This window comes from Pan paniscus, chromosome 13 (assembly GCF_029289425.2).
Source record: "Pan paniscus chromosome 13, NHGRI_mPanPan1-v2.0_pri, whole genome shotgun sequence".
Taxonomy (NCBI): domain Eukaryota; kingdom Metazoa; phylum Chordata; class Mammalia; order Primates; family Hominidae; genus Pan; species Pan paniscus.
Genome location: NC_073262.2, coordinates 103,457,572 through 103,476,940, shown reverse-complemented (window position 1 = coordinate 103,476,940; position 19,369 = coordinate 103,457,572). Strand labels below are relative to the sequence as shown.

General features: G+C 45.1%; 1 pseudogene; it reads right to left on the bottom strand.

Moving 5' to 3' along the window:
- Positions 1 to 6,234: 6,234 nt before the first annotated feature.
- Positions 6,235 to 7,833, bottom strand: LOC100983098 (protein bicaudal D homolog 2-like; annotated as a pseudogene).
- Between the last annotated feature and the right edge of the window lie 11,536 nt (positions 7,834 to 19,369).

The window sequence follows — 19,369 nt, the reverse complement described above, 5'->3', positions numbered from 1 at the left end:
ATCATTTGTACCAATGAGAATCAAAAGTACATTAGTTACATGTTTGACTAAAATGTGTTAGATTGGATTGACAAACCAAACCTTAAGGGCCTATATTTTCTTAGGTTTAAAAGGTAGGCAGTTACTTCCAGGCTTTGAGGCTTGTTCCTCAGGAATGGTGTCCAGAGCAAATTTGCTAACATCCCATTTGTTAGAGAAGTCACACAGCTCCATCCAGAATCATGGTACTGCAGGGTTGTAGGGCAAAAGAGGTGGAGAATTTGGGCCATCAAGGCAGTCAGTTCACCCACCCTACCTATCCCCAATCTATTAACATAGTAGCCAGAGTAAGCCTGTTAAAAATATCACTCATGTCAAAATCTCCATTTCATCCAGCAATCTGGGTATCTACCCAGAGGAAGTCATTATATGAAAAAGATGTGTACAGCAGCATGATTTGCAATTGCAAAAATACGGAACCAGCCTAAATGCCCATCAACCAATGAGTGGATAAAGAAAATGTGGTATATCAGGCACATGTTCTCAGGACCTCCTGAGGGCTGTGTCACACAAAAAAGTATGTATACACCAGGGAATGCTACTCAGCCATAAAAAGGAACAAAATATGGTATTCACAGCAACCTGGATGGAGCTGGAGACCATTATTCTAAGTAAAGTAACTCAGGAATGGATAACCAAATACTGTATGTTTTCATTTGTAAGTGGGAGCTAAGCTATGAGGACGGAAAGGCATAAGAATAATATAATGGACTTTTGGGACTTGGGGAAGGGTGGGAGGGAGGTGAGGGATAAAAGACTACATTGGGTATAGTACACACTGCTTGGATGACGGGGTGCACCAAAATCTCAGAAATTACCACTAAATAACTTACCTATGTAATCAAAAACCACCTGTTCCCCCAAAACTATTGAAAGAAAAAGAAACAAGGGGAAAAATCTTCAATGGCTTCAGATCCTGCTTTTGGGGAGAAAATGGAAAAAAAAATCCTCCAATGACTTCCATGTCAGTTTTACCAAAGTATTTACAGTCACCTTTAAAAAGGTCTACAATATCGCCTGTGCCACTCCACTTTCCTGACCACGTGGCTACTTTTCCCCCACATGCAGCACTATCGCCTCACCAAGTATAGTCCATCCTCTTAGATATCCACATTCCCCTCCCGTCATTCAAGAGTTTATTCGTTTCAGTGAAGTATCCTCTGACTGCATTACTTAAAATTGCAATACCCCCCCGTGTCGACTCTACATCCTCTTCTTTGCTTCCCCCCACCCCTACTCTTAAGAGTTTTTACTGGGGTGGGGCGCAGTGGCTCTTTCCTGTAATCCCAGCACTTTGGGAGGCTGAGGCAGACTGATTGCTTAAGTCCAGGAGTTCAAGACCAGCCTGGGCAACATGGCGAAACCCCATCTCTACAAAAGATAGAAAAATTAGCTGGAGTTCGAGACCAGCCTGACCAACATGGAGATACCCCGTCTCTACTAAAACTACAAAAAATATTAGCCAGGCGTGGTGGCACATGCCTGTAATCCCAGCTACTCGGGAGACTGAAGCAGGAGAATTGCTTGAATCTGGGAGGTGGAGGTTGCAGTGAGCTGAGATCATGCCATTGCACTCCAGCCTGGAAAACAAGAGCAAAGCTCTGTCTCAAAAAAAAAAAAAAAAAGGAAAAAAGAAAAATTAGCTGGGTGTGGTGGCATGCACCTGTAGTCTCAGCTACTTTGTGGGGCTGAGGTGGGAGGATCGCTTGAGCCTGGGAGGCGGAGGTTGCAGTGAGCTGGGACCATGCTACCGCATTCCAGCCTGGGTGACACAGTGAGACCCCATCTCCAAAAAAATGTTCACTGCCCAGATGCAGTGACTCATGCCTATAATCCCAACACTTTGGGAACCCAAAACATTGCTTGAGCCCAGGAGTTCGAAACCAGCTTGGGCAATATAGGGAGATGCTGTCTGCAAAAAGTTAAAAAATAGTCAAGTGTGGTGGCATGCTTCTGTAGTCCCAGCTACTTAGGAGTTGAATTCATGGGCTCAAGCAATTTACCTGGGGGTAGTGGCTCACACCTGTAATCTCAATACTTTGGGATGCCAAGGCAGGCAGATTGCTTGAGTCTGGGAATTCAAGACCTGACTGGGCAACATGGTGAAATCTGGAGATGGCCTGGAAGCCCACGCACCTCCCTGGTACCTTGCCCTAGGCAGCTCTTCCACCTGGCTGTTCTTGAGTTGTATCCTTTATAATAAACTGGTAATCCAGAAGTAAACTGCTTTCCTGAGTCCTGTGAGCTTTTCTACCAAATTACTGAACCCAAAGAGGAAGTCATGGGAACTACAAACCTCCAATTTATAGCCAGTCAGCTCTCAGCTGCCATTTGTAAATTCTCCCAATACTTTGAAGAGTTGACCCCTTTGGACCACCCTTTTCCTTTCTCAGGGATCTTAGCCCCTCAAGTCATCACTGCCTTGGTAACTGCTTGGGGTTTTTTAACTTAAGTATTTTACATTTTGTCCAGGTTTTCTAGTTATTTTTAATGAGAGGGTTTGTTGGAATAAGTGATCCTACCATAGCTAGAAGCAGAATTCCCAGGCATACAATACTGAAGGAAGAAAAGTGAGCATAAAAAGGGTCCCTTGGGCTTTGTTAACAAAGACCAACCAAATCAAAACCAGTCTATAGCCCTACCACCCTGAATGCACCTGAACTCAGAAGCTAAGCAAGCTCAGGCCTGGTTAGTCCTTGGGTGGGATTCCTACGGGGTGCTGTAAGCTTTTGACCCCCGACTCACTCTTGCCAGGTACAGTGACTTGCACCTATAGTCCTAGCTACTCAGGAGGATCGCTTGAGCCCAAGAATTGGAGTCCAGCTTAGGTAACATAGTGGGAACCCATCTCTAAAAACAAAAACTTGGTGTTTTATCCTAAATAGCAAGACTCTGGTTTTTCATTTTGTATGTCAATTGGCAACTAAGACATTCGTAAATCTACATCCATAAGCTTTGTTTCCTTGAATCTTGTGAAATTCACTCTACTTGCTAGGTTTATAAATTTGGCAAATGCCAACCATGGAATAACTCCCACTACATCGCCTTCATAGAGCTTTTTTTTTTTTTTCAAGCTCACCCACCCCCCGACCATAAAGCACTTTGGATTGTAGGTTCTAGAAGATTTCTCCTTGTGTGTCTCACATCTCTCTGAAAACCCCTGTGTTTCTTTTTTTTTTTTTTTTCTCCCTAACTCACCACCTTCCTGGGTCAAACCCCTGTGTTTCTAATCCCTGGACCTTAATTAATGGCATTGTGTAGATTCATACTTATATACATGTTGCCTTAAATTTTTCTTTTCTTGGGAATTTGAAGGCATCCATAGCTTATATTATTTCTTGAGAACTGATGTTTTCAACATTGATATTTTGATAATTTTAAAATCAGCCTTCTTTAGGTGTAATTTACATACAATAAGTTTACCCATCTTAAGCGCATGGTACAATATTTTGACAGATGAACACGTAGCCACCACCACAACCAATATTCAGTTACAACATTTTCTTAGCATATGGCTGATTAAAAAGAAGAAAAGAAAGAACATCTCCACAATGCCCATACATTTCCTCATACTCCTTTTCCTTTCTTTTCTGTTTTCTTTTCTCTTTCCTTCCTTCTTTCTTTCTTTCTCTCTGTTTCTTTCTTTCTCTCTCTTTCTTTCTTTCCTTCTCTCTTTCTTTCTTTCATCTCTTTTCCCTTCCTTCCTTCTTTCCTTCCTTCCTTCCTTCCTTCCTTCCTTCCTTCTCTCCCTCCCTCCCTCTCTCCCTCTTTCTTTCTTCCCTTGCTCGCACACAGGAGGTAGAGGTTGCAGTGAGCTGAGATCGCACCATTGCACTCCAGCCTGGGCAACAAGAGCAAAACTCGGTCTCAAAAAAGAAAAAAGAAAATCCCATTACTTTCTGGTTCTCTCTCTATGCATTTGCACCTGCCCATATGTACACACTGTAAAACTCTGCGAATGAGATTGCTGTAATTATTGTTCTGCCCCCCTTTTTACACTTAACAAATACAAGTATTCGTGTAAAAAGTCTGACAGATTGTATTTTCCAGAAATGTCTGCAACAATATCTCCCACTTCACATGCTCTTTGGAACTAGTAACTGCTTCAGATAATGGACTATGGGAGACATCATTCTAGGTCATAAAAGGTCATGCAACTTCCATCTGGTCTTCATAGAACACCTGCTCTCTGGCAGCTCCCTGTTGGAGGGCTACCTTTTAGAATCCAGTCACCATGCTATGAGAAGCCTATCACATAGAAAGACTACATGTAAGTAACCTTTGGAAAGCCCTGATCTTCAAGTCATCTCAAGTCAGATGCTAGTGACTCCAAGCCTCTGTCATTTGAGTTACTTCCCTTATTGAACCACAGAATCTGTGAGCATAATAACATGGTTATTGTTTTATGCCACTGAACTTTAGCATATAGCAACATATAACTGAAATAAGTTCTTGGGACTGGAACAGCTGAATCAAAAAATATATTCATTTTGGCCAGGCATGGTGGCTCACACCTATAATCCTAGCACTTTGGGAGACTGAGGTGGGTGGAATGCCTGAGCTCAGGAGTTCAAGACCAGCCTGGGAAACATGGTGAAACCCTATTAGCCAGGCGTGGTGGCGGGTGCCTATAGTCCCAGCTACTTGGGAGGCTGAGGCATGAGAATAGCTTGAACCCAGGAGGCGGAGGCTGCAGCGAGCCGAGATCATCCCACTATACTCCAGCCTGGGCAACAGAGCGAGACTCTGTCTCCAAAAAAAAAAAAAAATTTTTTTTTCATTTATAATTCTGACCCAATGCCAATTGCTTCTCATCAATCATTGATTCAAAAATAAATAAGAAATCTGGCTGGGCATGGTGGCTCACATCCGTAATCCCACCTTTGGGAGGCTGAGGTGGGCTGATCACATGAGGTCAGGAATTTGAGACCAGCCTGGCCAACATGGCGAAACCCCGTCTCTACTAAAAATACAACAAATTAGTCAGGCGTGGTGGCACACACCTGTAATCCCAGCTACTCGGGAGGCTGAGACACAAGAATTGCTTGAACCTGGGAGGTGTGGGTTGCAGTGAGCCGAGATTGCACTACTGTACTCCAGCCTGGGTGACAGAGTGAGACTTCATCTCACAAAAAAAAAAAAAAAAAAAAAGCCTGGGTGCAGTGGCTCACGCCTGTAGTCCCAGCACTTTGAGAGGCCGAGGCAGGCGGATCACCTGAGGTCAAGAGTTCAAGACCAGCCAGTCTCTACTAAAAATACAAAAATTAGAATGGTGTCATTGTGCATGTCTGTAATCCCAGCTACTTGGGAGGCTGAGGCAGGAGAATTACTTGAACCTGGGAGGTGGAGGTTGCAGTGAGCCAAGACTGCGCCATTGCACTCCATCCTGGGCAACAGAGTGACACGCCACCTCAAAATAATAATAATAAGTAAAATAAAAAATAAAAATAAAAAAATAGAAAATTTGAATAGACCTATAACAAGAAATTGAATTTGTAATACAAAAATTTTGCACAAAGAAAAACTCAGGCCTAGATGCCTTCTCTGGTGAATTCTCTGGTCAAAGCCCTAATCTCCACAGTCTAGAGCTACATGCTAAGAGCACACAGCTCTGCCTAGTGCTGACACCAGACCAACACAGAGGGAGCTGGGCAGGCAGCGACAGGCCCACGAGCATAGACCACAGCATCTGAGACTGTCAGTGCATGAGGAATTAAGGAAGCAAATATAGTATCAAAATATCAAAAGTGCACATGTTGATCAGATAAAAAAAAGAACATTGTAACAAAGAGCCCCATGTAACAGAGAGCCCCGCATTTCTAGAGGGCTCTTGGCAAGCCTGGCAGCCAGGGAAGGATCTTCAGCCTGTACAGAGGCCTTTCCACGCAGCAGCTTTCGACATGCTCAACATTAAAGCTTTTTTTTTACTCTATTGCCCAGGCTGAGTGCAGTGGCGTGTTGATGACTCACTGCAATCTTGATTTGCAGGGCTCAAGTGATCCTCCCACCTCAGCCTCCCAAGAAGCTGGGACCACGGGTGCATGCCACCATGTCCCGCTACTTTTTTGTAGAGATACGGTCTCAGTCTCGCTATGTTGCCCAGGCTGGTCTCCAACTCCTGAGCTCAAGCCATCCTCCTGCCTCGGCCTTACAAAGTGTTGGGATTACAGGCATGAGCCATCACTCTGGCCAACATTAAAGCTTTTTTTCCCTCCCATTAAAAACTCGGGGAATGGGCCAGGCAAGGTGGCTTACACCTATAATGTGGAACACCTGGTTGGTCAGCCCAGTGCCCTTGGCCCTGTCACTGGCGCAGGCGCAGGCATAACATAAGCTTGGGGTGGCCAGCTTGGCCTTGGGGGCAGCTTTGGTGGGGTCACACCAGGTCTGTGTGGTCCAGCTTGAGCAGCTGCAGCCACTGGGTCAGTGCCAGCTTCTGCAGGATGACCATGCACAGCAGTGAGTTCAGTGCCTTCTCATCCTCCGCAGCTGACAGCTGCTGCTGCGTCTCCTCCAGCTGTGATGTACTCATTTCACCTGGTGGCAAACTGGTGCACCGTGAGGAGAAGGTGGCCACGTCCTCCTCAGAGGCGAGCACCTGGAGCTCATTGCAGAGCTTCATCCTGGTCTTGGTAACCATGGTCTTCTTCTTCTCCTACTTGCCCTTCAGCTTGGAGAGGGCCACCTTGGCTGCCTGCTGGCTGGCCTGCAGCACAGTGCGCAGCGTGGTGAGCTGCTCCCACTTGGTGCTGAGCAGTGACTTCAACTTGAGGATCTTTTTCACGAGAGCCTCCTTGAACTTGTCCGTGGTTGGGCCCAGCTCTTGCGAGGTGATGCGCTGCCACAACACCTCCATTATGTGGTTCACAGCTGCCTGCAGGTGCTTGATCTGGTGGCGGATGATACGAATCAGGTGGTAGATATTCATGGGCTCCCAGCATGGGTCACCCAGGGGTGATGGCAGCGAGGGGCTACGTGAAGGGCTGACGTCTCTGGTCCTGCTGTGTGCTTGGCCTGCCTCTGTAGCCAGCTGCCCCCTGGGTAGGAGGATGGAGGAGTTGCCCGTGGGGCTGGTGCAGCTGGCCCCGCCCTGGCCCTCAGGTAGTAGTCCCCCATGACAGAGCTGGGCCTCCAGTTGTTTCACATGCACACGTGATGGTAGAGGTTGGCCAGCTCCTCACTGAAGATCACCAGCTCATCCTGGGCCACACTCAGGCTGGCCCTGCGTCTCACCGGCAATGTTGCTCACTTTCAGCAACTTCTCCAGCTGGGCCAGCGCTGGCAGCTGGCCTTCTCCAGCAGGGAGACCTCCGCGGTGAGCGCCTGGACTTTGGCCTTGTATAGGCCCTCTCCTCAGCGTGCTGGGTCTCGCGGGCCTCATGCCTGCTGCGCAGTGCCCTGAGCTGCTCTTGGAGCTCGCCAGCCTCGGCAATGCCACAGACACATGGTACCTGCAGGCCAGGATCTTGCCTGTTGATGTCCCCCTTGTAGTAGTCACCATCCGTGATGTTGCAGTCCCTCTCGTTGTCCTGGGCTGTCTGCCACACCTTGCAGGTTCAAAATGGGTTATAAAGCAGTGGAGACAACTTGTAACGTCGACAACGCATTTGGCCCAGGAACGGCTAACGAACATACAGTGCAGTAGTGGTTCAAGAAGTTTTGCAAAGGAGATGAGAGCCCTGAAGATGAGGAGCATAGTGGCCAGCCATGGGGAGTTAACAACGACCAATTGAGAGCAATCACTGAAGCTGATCCTCTTACAACTACACGAGAAGTTGCCGAAGAACTCGACATCGACCATTCTTTGGTCATTCGGTATTTGAAGCCAATTGGAAAGGTGAAAAAACTCAGTAAGTGGGTGCCTCATGAGCTGACCAAAAATCTAAAAAATCACCGTTTTGAAGTGTTGTCTTTTCTTATTCTACTCAACAACAATGAATCATTTCTCAATTGGATTGTGATGTGTGATTAAAAGTGGATTTTATATGACAACTGGCAACAACCAGCTCAGTGGTTGGACTGACAAGAAGCTCCAAAGCACTTCCTAAAGCCAAACTTGCACCAAAAAAAAAAAGGTCATGGTCACTGTTTGGTGGTCTGCTGCTGCTCTGATCCACTACAGCTTTTTGAATCCCACCCAGCAAAACCATTACATCTGAGAAGAATGCTCAGCAAATCAATGAGTTGCTCTGAGAATGCAATGCCTGCAGTTGGCATTGGTCAACAGAAAGGACCCAGTTCTCCACGACAATGCCTCACCGCACGTCTCACCACCAACACTTCAAAAGTTGAATGAATTGGGCTACGAAGTTTTGCCTCATTTGCCATATTCACCTGGCCTCTCGCCAACTGACTGTCACTTCTGCAAACATCTCAACAACTTTTTGCAGGGAAAATACTTCCACAACCAGCAGGACACAGAAAATGCTTTCCAAGAGTTTGTCAAATACCAAAACATGGATTTTTACATTACAGGAATAAACAAACTTATTTCTCATTGGCAAAATGTGTTGATTGTAATGGTTCCTATTTTGATTAATAAAGATGTGTTTGAGCCTAGTTATAATGATTTAAAATTCAGGGTCTAAAACTGCAATTACTTTTGCACCAACTTAATAGAATGAGTTTGGAAATATTCCCTCTGCCTTTATTTGTTGGAATAGTTTGAGTAGGATTGGTATTAGTTCTTCTGTAAATATTTGGTAAAATTCATAAATAAAGCCATTGGGTCCTGGGCTTTTCTTTGTTAGGAGACTCTTTTATTATGGCTTTGATCTCATTACTTGTTATTGGTCTGTTCAGATTTTGTATTTCTTCATGGTTCAGTCTTGGTAGGTTGGATGTGTCTAGAAATTTATCCATTTCTTCTAGGTTTTCCAATTTACTGGCATGTAGTTGCTCACGGTAGCCCCTAATCATCCTTTGAATTTCTGCACTATTAATTCTAATTTCTCCTTTTTCATCTCTGATTTTATTTATTTGGATTTTCCTTCTTTTTTCTTAGTCTGGCTAAAGGTTTGTCAATTTTTTTTAACTTTCCCAAACAACTTTTTGTTTCATTGATCTTTGGTATTGTTTTCTTCATTTCAATTTCATTTCTTTCTGCTCTGATCTTTATTATTTTTTTTCTTCTACTAATTTTGGGTTTGGTTTGGTCTTGCTTTTCTAATCTTTGTTTGTTTGTTTGAGAGTCTATCACCCAGGCTGGAGTGCAGTAGCACCATCTTGGCTCACTGCAACCTCCCCTTCCTGGGCTCAAGTGATCCTCTCACCTCAGCCTCCCAAGGAGCTAGGACAAAAGGCATGTGCCACCACGCTGGGCTCATATTTGTAGTTTTTGTAGAGATGGGGTTTCACCAAGTTGGCCAGGCTGGTCTCAAACTACTGGCCTCAAGTGATCTGCCCGTGTCAGCCTCGCAAAGTGCTGGGATTACAGGCATGAACCACTGCACCTAATTCTTTTTTTCTTTTTTTTCTCTGAGACAGAGTCTCGCTCTGTCGCCCAGGCTGGAGTGCAGTGGCGCAATCTCGGCTCACTGCAAGCTCTGCCTCCTGGGTTCACGCCATTCTCCTGCCTCAGCCTCCTGAGTAGATGGCACTACAGGCGCCCGCCACCACACCCAGCTAATTTTTTTGTATTTTTAGTGGAGACGGGGTTTCACCGCATTAGCCGGGATGGTCTCAATATCCTGACCTCGTGATCCGCCCACCTCGGCCTCCCAGAGTGCTGGGATTACAGGCATGAGCCACCGCGCCTGGCCCACTGCACCTAATTCTTTAAGATGTATCATAATTTGAAGTTTCTCTTCTTCTTCTTCTTCTTGGTTTTTCTTTTTTGAGCTGGAGTCTCAATCACTCTGTTGCCTAGGCTGGAGTGCAATGCCACGATCTCAGCTCACTGCAACCTCTACCTCCTGGGTTTAAGTGATTCTCCTGTCTTCCTGCCTCAGCCTCTGGAGTAGTTGGGATTACAGGCGCACTCCATTATGCCAAGCTAATTTTTGTATTTTATAAGTTGAGATGGGGTTTCACCATGTTGGCCAGGCTGGTCTCAAACTCCTGACCTCAAGTAATCCGCCCACCTTGGTTTCCTAAAGTACTGGGATTACAGGCATGAGCCGCTGCGCCTGACCTTTTTCTTTCTGTTTTTGAGACAGAGTCTCGCTCTGTTGTCCAGGCTGGAGTGCAGTGGTGCAATCTTGGCTCAGTGTGACCTCCGCCTCTTGGGTTCAAGCAGTCTGCCTTGGCCTCCCGAGTAGCTGGGATTATGGACGCCCACCACCATGCACAGCTAATTTTTGTATTTTTAGTAGAAACGGGGTTTCACCATCTTGGCCAGGCTGGTCTCAAACTCCTGATCTCAAGTGCTCTGCCCGCCTCGGCCTCCCAAAGTGCTGGGATTACAGATGTGAACCAACACACCCAGCCAATTTCTCTTGTTTTGATTTCTAGTTTTATTACATTGTGATCACAGAAAATACATGATATCATTTCAATTTTTTGCATGTTTTTTTTTCTCGCTTTTTTTCACTTTTTTGTTTTCTTTTTTACCTTTTTCTTTTTTTTTTTGAGATGGAGTCTCGCTCTGTCCTGCAGGCTGGAGTGCAATGGTGCGATATTGGCTCACTGCAACCTCCGCCTCCCAGGTTCTAGCGATTCTTCTGCCTCAGCCTCTGAAGTAGCTGGGATTATAGGCGCCCACCATCACGTCCAGCTAATTTTTTTTTTTTTTTTTTTTGAGGTGGGGTCTCGCTCTGTCACCAGGCTGGAGTACAGTGGCACGATCTTGGCTCACTGCAACCTCCGACTCCCTGGTTCAAATGATTCTCCTGCCTCAGCCTCCTGAGCAGCTGGGATTACAGGCATGTGCCAGCACACCCAGCTAATTTTTGTATTTTTAGTAGAGATGGGGTTTCACCATGTTGGCCAGGATGGTCTTGATCTCCTGACCTTGTGATCTGCCCACCTCGGCCTCCCAAAGTGCTGGGATTACAGGCGTGAGCCACCGCGCCCAGCCTAATTTTTGTGTTTTTAGTAGAGATGGGGGTTTCACCATGTTGGTCAGGCTGGTCTCAAACTCCTGACCTCAGTTGATCTACCCGCCTCAGCCTCCCAAAGTGCTGGGATTACAGGCATGAGCCACTGTGCCTGGCTTTTTAAACCATTTTTTAAGATCCTGCTTGTGCTCTATTCTGTATCTATTAACTTTTTTCCACTCATGTATATACCAATTTTTGAATGTTTTAAGACTTGGTTTTTTTTTTTTGAGACTTTTTAAGACTTTTGTTTTTTTGAGGAGTCTCGCTCTGTCACCCAGGCTGGAGTGCAGTGGCACAATCTCGGCTCACTGCAAGCTCCGCCTCCTGGGTTCACGCCATTCTCCTGCCTCAGCCTCCCGAGTAGCTGGGACTACAGGCGCCCGCCACCACGCCTGGCTAATTTTTTTGTATTTTTAGTGGAGACGGGGTTTCACCATGTTAGCCAGGATGGTCTCGATCTCCCGACCTCGTGATCCGCCCATCTCGGCCTTCCAAAGTGCTGGGATTACAGGCGTGAGCCACAGCGCCCGGCCCAACAATTTTTCTTAGTACAGATCAAAATGGAGTTTCTTGTGTCTTCCTTTTCTATATAGACACAGTAACAGTCTGATCTCTTTCTTTTCCCTACACAAAGGCCCATGGGGAGCACTGCCAGTGTACCACCAATGTTTACTTAAGGCCCAAGGGCTCTTCAGTAAGCTTCTGGTGAATGTTACCAGGCTTGGGACTCACCCTTCAGGGTAGTGGGCTCCCCTCTGTCTCAGGGTAGGTCTAGAAATGCCGTCCAAGAGCTAAGGCCTGGAATTGGGAACCCCAATAACTCACTTGCTACTCTTCCCCACTATGCCCAAGCTGGTACCTAATTTGCAACACGAAGTTCCCTTTATTTTTCCCTCTGTATTGCTCAAGCAAGAGTCTCTCCTCATAGCCACCACAGCTGTGAATATGCTGGGTCACACCTGAAGTCATCAGTCGCAGCATCTCACCCAAGGCTGGCAGGTATTACCTGATTACCACTGCTGATTATTTAGGGCCTAAGGGCTCATTAGTCAGCAGGTGATAATTCCTGCGAGAACTGGGTTCTTCCTTTCAAGGCAATAGGTTCCCTTCAGGCTCAGGGTGTGTCTAGCAATGTCATCCAGGAGCTAGGGCCTGGTATGGGGACTTCATGGCTCTGCCTGGTGCCTTATCTTACTGTGGCTGAGCTGGTATCCAAGCTGCAAAACGAAGTCCTCTTTACTCTTCCCTTTCCTCTCAAGTGGAAGGAAGGAGTCTCCTCTGGAGCTGTGAGTTGCACTACCTGGTGTTAGGGGTTGGATGAGGCAAGCAATATTTTGGCTGCCCTGGTTGGTATCCCACTGGGTTGCATGGCCCCCCAAGTCCACTGGCCCTGAACCGAGCACAGCACTAGAACTTGCCTAGGAATTGCAGTCCTTGTGGCCAAGATAGGCTTTCAAGTTTATTTCGGACCCCAGAGTACTGTAGCCCATGGTGGTGAGGTTGGCTGAAACTCAAGTTCTGACTGTTGGGATGGGCAATTCCCCTCTGGCTAGGGCTGTTCTTTTTTTTTTTTTTTTTTTTTTTTTGAGGCAGAGTCTCACTCTTGTCACCCAGGCTGGAGTGCAATGGCGTGATCATGGCTCACTGCAACCTCCACCTCCTGGGTTCAAGCGATTCTCCTGCCTCAGCCTCCCAAGTAGCTGGGAATACAGACGCCCACCACCACACCCAGCTAATTTTTGTATTTTTAGTAGAGACAGGGTTTCACCATGTTGGCCAGGCTGGTCTCAATCTCTTGACCTCATGATTCACCCGCCTTGGCCTCCCAAAGTGCTGGGTGAGCCAAGATCACGCCACTGCACTCTAGCCTGGGGGACACAGCGAGAATCCGTCTCAAAAAAAAAAAGAAAAAGAAAAAGAAAAGAAAAAGAAAAATTGTTTTGCCTTGAGATGCTGTTAATCTGTAACTTTAGCCCCAACCCTGTGCTCACAGAAACATGTGCTGTATGGAATCAAGGTTTAAGGGATCTAGGGCTGTGCAGGATGTGCCTTGTTAATAATATGTTTATAGGCAGTATGCTTGGTAAAAGTCATCGCCATTCTCCATTCTCAATAAACCAGGGGCACAATGCACTGCGGAAAGCTGCAGGGACCTCTGCCCAAGAAAGCCTGGGTATTGTCCAAGTTTTCCCCCCACTGAGACAGACTGAGATATGGCCTCGTCTTCCCCTGGTCTCGAACTCCTGACCTCAGGCAACCCACCTGCCTCGGCCTCCCAAAATGCTGGGAGTACAGGCGTGAGCCACCATGCCTGGCTGGCTAGAGCTGTTCTAAATGCTTTCTCTATGGGCATTGGCTGAGTTTTGCCCGGTGTTGGCATCACTGAGTTCCAATATAAAGTCCCACAAACTCTGCGCCCTCTCTCCCCCAAGTTCACAGATTATCTCTGCACACCCTGGGCCAGTGGCATGTGGCCACTACTGGGGGATGGGGGTGGGGTGGTGTCAGCAATTCAAGACCGTCTTTCCTACTCTCTTCAGTGCCTCTTCCAGCAATAATTTGAAGTTAAAACCAGATACTATGATCACTCACCTGATTTTTGGTTCTTAGGAAGGTGCTTTTTTGTGTAGATAGTTGCCAAATTTGGTGTTCCTGCAGGGAGGATGATCAGTGGCGCCTTCTATTTGGTCATCTTGCTCTGTCTCCTTCCTCTGTTTAATACATTTTTGCTATTTGTTTTTTATACATCTTTTGTGTTTCATTATGTCTTCTTTTATGTTAGATATTTTTTAGGGTGCCATTTTAGTTCTGTACTTTTTTGAATGATTTTCTTAGCAGTTGTCATAGTATTACCTTTAGCATCTTAATTTATAACAATCTAGTATATATGAAATAATGCTAGCCTAATCTCAATATGCAAAAACTTCTTATATAGCCCTGCTCCCTCCCTGCTACTTTGTGCTATTATTGTCACACAAATTACAACTTTACACATTATAAGCCCATCAAAACTGTTTAATAATTTAATTGGCATATGTGTTATCTTTTTAATCACATAAAAGAAAAATTATGAACAAAAAATAATTCCTCATGTAAATTTGAGTTACTGTCTACTGGATTTGAGTTGTATCCTTTTGTTTCAGCCTGAAAGACTCTCTTTTGTATTTGCTATAGTCTGAATGTGTTCCCCACAAGTTCATATGTTGTAATCTTGACTACTGGAGTGATGGTATGAAGAATTGGGACCTAGGCCAGGCGTTGTGGCTCATGCCTGTAATCCCAGCACTTTGGGAGGCCGAGGTGGGTGGATCACGAGGTTAAGCATTCGAGACCAGCCTGTCCAACATAGTGAAACCCCATCTCTACTAAAAATACAAAAAATTAGCCAGGCGTGGTTGCAGGCACCTGTAATCCCAGCTACTTGGGAGGCTGAGGCACAAGAATCACTTGAACCTGAGAGGCAGAGATTGCAGCGAGCTGAGATCATGCCACTGCACTCCAGCCCAAACGGTAGTGTGAGACTCCATCTCAAAAAAAAAAAAAAAAAAAAAAAAGGAAAATAAAAGATTTGGGACCTTTCGTGAATTGACTAAGTCATGAAGGTTCCACCCTCCTATATAGGATTAGTGTCTTATAAAAGAGGCTGAAAGAAGTGTGTTCGCTTATTCTGCCATTTGAGGACACATAGAAGGTGACTTCCATGAGGAATAGTCCCTCACTAGACATCAAATCTGCTGGTGCCTTGATCTCAGACTTTCCAACCTCCAGAACTGTGAGCAATACATTTCTGTTGTTTATACATTTCTTGGTCTAAGATATTTTGTTATAGCATCATGAATGCACGAAGACAAAAATTGGTACCAGAAGTGGGGTGTTTCTATAACAAATATCTAAAAATGTGGGCCAGGTATGGTGGCTCATGCCTGTAATCCCAGCACTTTGGGAGGCTGAGGCAGGTGGATTGCTTGAGGTCAGGAGTTCAAGACCAGCCTGACCAACAGGGTCAAACCCCATCTCTACTAAAAATACAAAAATTAGCTGGGCTTGGTGGAGGGTTCCTGTAGTCCCAGGTACTGGGGAGGCTGAGGCAGGAGAATTGCTTGAACCCGGGAGATGGAGGTTGCAGTGAGCTGAGATCACCCCACTGCACTCCAGCCTGGGCAACAAAGTGAGATTTCATTTCAAAACAAAACAAAACAAAACAAATAAAAATTTGGAAGTGGCTTTAGGATTGAGCAACGAGCACATCTTGAGTTGGAAGAGTTTTAAAGTGCATGCTAGAAAAAGGCTACCTTGCTGTGAATGGAGTGCTAAGGACAATTCTAGTGAGGGCTCAGAAGAAGAGGAGTGCCATGAGGAAATCCTCAATCTTCCTAGAGATTACCTAAGTGGTACAAACATGGACAATAAAGGCTATTCTGATGAGGTTCATATAGAAATGAGGAACATGCTTTTGGAAACTGGAGGAAAGGCCATCCTTTTTATAAAGTGGTAAAGGGCTTGACTGAATTGTGTTTATGTCCTAGTGTTTTGCGGAAAATAGAACTTTTTTTTTTTAATTTTATTTTTTTGAGACAGAGTCTCACTCTGTCATCCAGGCTGGAGTGCATGGCATGCTCAGCTAATTTTTGTATTGTTTGTAGAGACAAGGTTTCACCATGTTGCCCAGGCTGGTCTCAAACTCCTGGGCTGAAGAGATCCACCTGTCTCAGCCTCTCAAAGTGCTGGGATTACATGTGTGTGCCATTGCACCTGGCCCAGAAGACAGAATGTATAAGTAATTAAATAGAATACTTGGCAGGCAAAATATGTAAGCCAAGGTTGAGGGTGCAGTATGGCTCTCTTGACTGATTATAGTAAAATGTGAGAAGAGAGAAACAAAGATAGATTTTTAAAGTTATATAATTTCCCTCTTTTTTTTTTTGAGACGGAGTCTCACTCTGTCGCCCAGGCTGGAGTGCAGTGGCATGATCTTGGCTCACTGCAAGCTCCGCCTCCCAGGTTCATGCTATTCCCCTTCTCAGCCTCCTGAATAGCTGGGACTACAGGTGCCTGCCACCACCCCCAGCTAATTTTTTGTGTTTTTTAGTAGAGACGGGGTTTCACCGTGTTAGCCAGGATGGTCTTGATCTCTTGACCTCGTGATCCACCTGCCTCGGCCTCCCAAAGTGTGGGGATTACAGGCATGAGCCACTGTGCCTGGCCCTTTTTTTTTTTCTTTTGAGACAGAGTCTTGCTGTTACCCAGGCTGGAGTACAGTGGTGCAATCATAAGTGACTGCAGCCTCAAACTCCTAAGATCAAGCAATCTCACAGCCTTGTCCTCCTGAGTAGCTGGGACTACAGGTGCATACCACCATACCTGGCTATTTTTTTAAGAAATGGGGTCTTTCTATGTTGTCCAGGCTGGTCTTGAACTCCTGAGCTCAAGCAATTTTCCTGCCCTAGATTCCCAAGTACCCGGGATTACAAGAGTGCACCATTTGTCCTAAAGATGGAATTTGTAATAAAAAAGGAAGCAGAAGTTAAAGATTTGGGAAATTCTCAGCCAGCCAAGTTATAAAAATGAAAAAGTATGTTTAGGAGACAACATCAAGGATATGGCCAAAGCAGCCATGTGATAAGAAAATTAGTATGGCTTAGAGGAAGCCAGGTGCCATTCATCAAAACAGTGGAAGATTGATCCTAGACATTTCAGTGGTCTTCAGGGGCTACCCTGCCTATCACAGGCCCAGAATGCCAGGGCCTTGAGGGCAGAACAATTTCAAATGATGGTTTCCCCAAAGTCATATGTTGAAATCTTAACTGCCCATCACTAAATTGTGGGGCCTTTTGGGAAGTGATTAAGTCATGAGGATTTCACCCTCATGAATGGGATTAAGGCCCTTAGAAGAGTCATAAGTGACCATTTTTGCCACTTCCACTAAGTGAGAACATATACGAAGTACCGTCCATGACAATGCTCTCTCAGCAGAGACTGGATCTGCTGGCTGGCATCTTGATCATGGAATTCCTAGCCTCCAGAACTGCGAGCAACAAATTTCTGTTGTGTATTAAGTTACTAAGTCTAAGGCATTTTGTTATAGCAGCAGGAATGGACTAAGACAGTATCTGTTAGTGACAAATTTATAGTTTTTTTTGTTTGAGTAGGAATGTCTTTATTATTTTCATGTTTGAAATACAGGTTTGCAGGATATAGAATTTTTTTTTTTTTTTTTTTTGAGATGGAGTCTTGCTCTGTCACCCAGGCTAGAGTGCAGTGGTGCGATCTCGGCTCACTGCAAGCTCTGCCTCCCAGGTTCATGCCGTTCTCCTGCCTCAGCCTCCCAAGTAGCTGGGACTACAGGCACCCGCCACTACACCTGGCTAATTTTTGTATTTTTTTTCAGTAGAGATGGGGTTTCACCGTGTTAGCCAGGATGGTCTCAATCTCCTGACCTCGTGATCAGCCCGCCTCGGCCTCCCAAAGTGCTGGGATTACAGGCATGAGCCACTGCGCCCGGCCTTGCAGGATATAGAATTCTTGTTTGGCATTCTGTTTCTTTCAGCATTTTGAATATATCATCCCATTCATTGCTTTCTGGCCTCCATCATTTCTGATGATAAACCAGCTTTAAATATTATTGAGGATCCCTTGTACATGATGAGTCACTTCTCTATTGCTGCTTTCATGAGTTTCCCTTTGTGTTTGGTTTTTGACTTTTTGATTATAATGGAACATAGGTGTGGACCTCTTTGAATTTATCCTGCTTGAGTTGGTTTATCTTCTTAGGTGTGCACGTTAATGTTTTTCATCAAATTTAGGAAGTTTTAACTATTATTTCTTCTAGTATTCTTTCTGCCCATTACTCTCTCTCCTTCCGAGACTTCAAATGTGAATGTTTGTATCCTTAATGGTGTTCCACAGGTCTCTGAGACTCTCATCTTTCTTCATTCTTTTATCTTTCTATTCATCAGACTGGATAATCTCAATTGATATAGCTTCTCATTAACCAATTCTCTCTTCTGCCAGCTTAAAATCTGATGTTGAGCCCCTGCAGTGAATTATTTTAGTTACTGCAATTTTCAACCTGGAAATTTCTTTTCTTTTTTTTTTTTGAAATAGAGTCTCGCTCTTGTCACCCAAGCTGGAGTGCACTGGCGCGATCTTGGCTCATTGCAACCTCCGCCTCCCAGGTTTGATTCTCTTGCCTCAGCCTCCTGAGTAACTGGGATTATAGGCACCTGCCACCATACCTGGCTAGTTTTTGTATTTTTAGTAGAGATGGGGTTTTGCCATGTTGGCCAGGCTGGTCTCGAACTCCTGACCTCAGATGATCTGCCCACCTCGGTCTTCCAAAGTGCTGGAATTACAGGTGTGAGCCACCACACCCGGCCTCAACCTGGCAATTTCTATTTGGTTCTTTTTGCAATTTCTCTCTCTTTAATGCTTATTCTATGTTTGGTGAAACATCATTATCTTACTTTCAGTTCTTTAGACTGTTTCTTTTAGTTCTTGGAACATATTTGGAGTAGCTGATTTAAAATTTTGTCTGGCTGGGCATGGTTAAATTTTCTATTAGTTGGTCCTGAGGCTACACAAAATAAGATTCTTTTAGGGCAATCAGAGAAGCTCTCTGGTCTTATGAGCATGTCTTGAGTTGAAAGTTTAGAGACCTGAGCTTGTTATCTTCTTTCCATAGGTGCTCTTGTGTACTTGGATGCAACCATTCCAAGTCCTTGTAGTCATCATTACTGCAGTAATGGCCAAATGCAGCAGCCACTTGATCCCCCAAAGCACTTACTTCATTAAGTGTGTCATTGATAATTTGATTAATTATACGGTATTCCACACCATGAATTCCTAGCATGCCACTTCCCACTGGCAAAAAACTCAGCAGTGCATTTAAATTCAAACCAAACCACAAATACCCTCTTTGAGAGTCTTTTTTATAGGACCAGTCCTGGTACCAATTCTTCCTAGTCAGGAGACAGGAGAAACCTACTTATAACAAGGAGATCTAATAGAAAGTATTTAAAAACACGTACTGGAGAACTGGAAGGGCAAAGAGGGGATACTGACATATTGCACAGGTAGTAACTGGAAGATGCAGTGACCATCTCTATGGCTGGTGGTGAAAAAGGGAAAGCATTAGGATTATTCAAATTTTAACTTGGAGAGAGTCCAAAGATGTGGAATTTAACTTAGGGAGGAGCCCTTTCTTGGCTGATACTGGAGCCTTGAACTCAGAATGAACCTCACAGAGCTGGGAATAGACTTTTTGTTTTTTTTGAGACGGAATCTCGCTCTGT